The following is a 3,853-nucleotide window of genomic DNA, read 5'->3' as shown; positions in this document are numbered from 1 at the left end:
GCAATAAAATGTTACTTTTATAATTAATAGTAATATTATTTTTATAGAAAAGGTTCTAAACAGAATCTTAAAGGGTTCTGTCAGTCTCTTCATATATATAGAACCTTTTAGGCATTCCCATCATGGGATCATTTTATGGATTCAGTTTAAATTAATTAATTTTGTTTTAATACATTTATCATTTTAACCTACTTTATCATTAGAAAAAAAAAGGAAAAAACCTGTTAAACATGAATGTATGCAATCATTTAAGACATTTCTCCTTACATTGAAGGGTTCTTTAAAATTGAGTGAAGAACTCTAGGGTTCTATTTACAACAATGAACCTTTTTTAAGAGTGTTTTTTTTTTTTTTTTAAGTTTAGGGTCAGTAAGATTTTTTATTAATACTAATAAAATACTAATGTTAAATAATACTTCTGTTCAGCAAGGGTATATTACATTGTTTGAACGTGACAGAAAATATATTTATAATGTTACAATATTTTGATTTCAAATAAATGTGGTTTTCTGAACTTTCTTTTTATTAAAGAATCCTGAGAAAAATATATCATAGTTCCCACAAAAATTATAAGCAGCACAACTGTTTTAAATTGATAATTTAAAAAAAAAATTATATTATAAATTATATTATAAATAATATTTTTATCATATATAATATATATGAAATTATATTATATTGCATATATTATTTTATATAATTATATAAAGTAATATATTACTATAATATTGATAAAATATTATATATTAATATAATTTTTTACTGTATTTATCAAATAAGTGCAGACTTGGTAAGAATGTCAGTCTTCTTTCAAAATTGTTAAAAAATCATACCGACCCCAAACTTTTGAACAGTTAGATTCAACCAGTGGGAGTAATTTAGATTTACATAATATTTATTTTTATATAAATAAAGACTAAATATATAAAAAAAAAAAACACAAGTATGTCAAAAAATAATAGGCCTAACTGCAACAATACATCTTTTTTTGTGACTTTGAATTAATAAATAATATAATTTTAATACAAACATACAATATGGTGGTATTGGTTGCTTTTTGATAGTGCAAATGGTGGTCTATATACAAGAACTTTACCTCCTCTTTTCAGAGGTCAGTCATCCATGTAAACAATGCCTTAAGTGTACAATAAAAGCACGTTATGTGGTCTCAGTGTGCATTAAACCGTGCACATCCTTTTAGTGATGCGGTTCGTAAGATGTTGGGATCAAATTACAGGTATATCAAACAAACGGACTCTGCATTTAATGTAATCTGCCTTACCAATTGTTCTTTTGTATAAGCATTCAAATACGTTTTTTTCCCCATTTTTTTTTTCACTGAAATGCAAGACTAGTGCAGTGAATGTCATTTCCAGGTGCTGTTTGGCAGAGTTCTGTGTATTTGGACTTGTTGCCCTCTTTAAGCACAGCTAAAGGAAACAACAGAGACATTGGAACAAAAGTCCATCTGCAGATGCTTCCTCTAAAATTATGTAACTGGAGGATGTTTCTGGATTTGCTCTGTGTGTAGCTATGATGCCAGTTGGATCTATCTCAGCAGCTTTGCTACTGTAAAAATGCTCTTCATAAGATGTTCGCCCATGTGCATGTAGAAAGTTTTACAATTTCTGGTAGCAGATGGGTCCATATATGAGTGTGAACATGTTGATACTTTTCCCTGTGTGTGGTATTTGCAGGTTAGCAGTCTGTGATGGTGTGATGAAGCTTAAATTGCAACAGAGAATAATAGAAATTGATTTATAAAGGGCAATGATACTAAACCTTTTTGATTCCAAGGCCACCCATTGTAAAGTCAAGTCAAGTCAAATGTATTTATATAGCACTTTACAATCAATTTACAGATCGTTTCAAAGCAGCTTCACTTTAATAAACAGGAAAAAACTGATAAGCCAAATGTTTTAAAATTATTCAGTATGAAACAAATTCAATTTCAGCAGTTAAAGCTGCAGTTCGTACGTTTTGCCTCTTTGTCACCATCTCTGTTTGAAACCTGCAATTGCAGTTATTTGTGGAATTAAATAATTGTTATAGTTTGTTCCCAAATTGGGACTCCATCTTTATATAAACAGATGTGACATAATGAAAGATGAACGGCGGCATGCTTGAATTTCCTGCAGAAACCTACCAGTACCACTCGAATTAGTAAACATTATTACAAGCTTACCATTATGAATCGGGCTAAGGTAAGGAGATAGTTTTGAACACTGGATGGTTATGTACTTGCTTAAAATTGTATTTTGGGTCAATTTTTAACCAAAAAAGTTACAGACTGCAGCTTTAAGAAGCTCTACAGAAGGCACTTGTTTCTGTTCAGTTCATTATGTCTCCTTTTGTTTTTAAGCCCATAGTTTTCTCAGTTCTTTGTTCGGTCTTGTTTATGTGTAGTGGTTGTGTTCTCCTGTATTTCTCTGCAATCTCCTGAGTGCTATTAACTTATAAGTGTTAATAAAAGTTTTCTGTTTAAAGGTGTCATCGAACGTTTTTTTACAAGATGTAATATAAGTCTAAGGTGTCCCCTGAATGTGTCTGTGACGTTTCAGCTCAAAATACCCCTAGATTTTTTTTAATAAATTTTTTTAACTGCCTATTTTGGGGCATAATTAGAAATGCAATGATTCAGGCTGCTGCCCCTTTAATTGCCCGCGCTCTCCGCCCCCTCCCGAGCTCTCGATTCTATCATTGCATAATATAACCCTCAAAATGGATCTTTACAAAGTGTTCGTCATGCATACTGCATGCATACATCGGATTATGTGAGTATTGTATTTATTTGGATGTTTATATTTGATTCTGAATGAGTTTGAGACTATTCTCCATGGCTAATGGCTAATGCTACACTGTTGGAGAGATTTATAAAGAATGAAGGTGTGTTTATGAATTATATAGACTGCAAGTGTTTAATAATGAAAATAGCGACGGCTCTTGTCTCTGTGAATACAGTAAGAAATGATGGTAACTTTAACCACGTTTAACAGTACATTAGCAACATGCTAATGAAACATTTAGAAAGACAGTTTACAAATATCACTAAAAATATCATGTAATCATGGATCATGTCAGTTATTATTGCCCCATCTGCCATTTTTCGCTATTGTTCTTGCTTGCTTACCTAGTCTGATGATTCAGCTGTGCACAGATCCAGGCATTAATATTGGCTTGTGTAATGCCTTGAACATGAGCTGGCATATGCAAATATTGGGGGCGTACATATTAATGAGCCCGACTGTTACGTAACAGTCGGTGTTATGTTGAGATTCGCCTGTTCTTCGGCGGTCTTTTAAACAAATGAGATTTATATAAGAAGGAGGAAACAATGGAGTTTGAGACTCACTGTATGTCTTTTCCATGTACTGAACTCTTGTTATTTAACTATGCTGAGGGAAATTCAATTTTTAATTCTAGAGCACCTTTAATTCTTCTTCGTCATGCAGCCATGCATGACATTTGTCTTATTTTAAATCATTTCAAGTCACCTTGTGGGCCCCTGGTTGAGAATCACTGCTGTAGAGTAAAATTGATGCATTTGATGGATGAAATCTGATTTAATGGTGTTTTGGCTTTGTACAGGTACACTGAAACCCAGTGCTGGGGGTAACGCATTACAAGTAACTTGAGTTATGTAATCAGATTACTTTTTTCAAGTAACTTGTAAAGTAACGTATTACTTTTTCAATTTACAACTAAATATCAAAAGTACAAAAGTTACTTTTTCAAATAAGTAATGCAAGTTACTTTTTCACATTTATTGACTGACAGCTTTCCTGCCCCCATGTTGAGAGAAATAAAGTGCAGAGGTGTTGTGTGCACTGTGTAAACATGATGGTTATTTAGT

This window comes from Chanodichthys erythropterus, chromosome 4 (assembly GCF_024489055.1).
Source record: "Chanodichthys erythropterus isolate Z2021 chromosome 4, ASM2448905v1, whole genome shotgun sequence".
NCBI classification, from domain to species: Eukaryota; Metazoa; Chordata; class Actinopteri; order Cypriniformes; family Xenocyprididae; genus Chanodichthys; species Chanodichthys erythropterus.
This window is presented reverse-complemented; position numbering follows the sequence as displayed.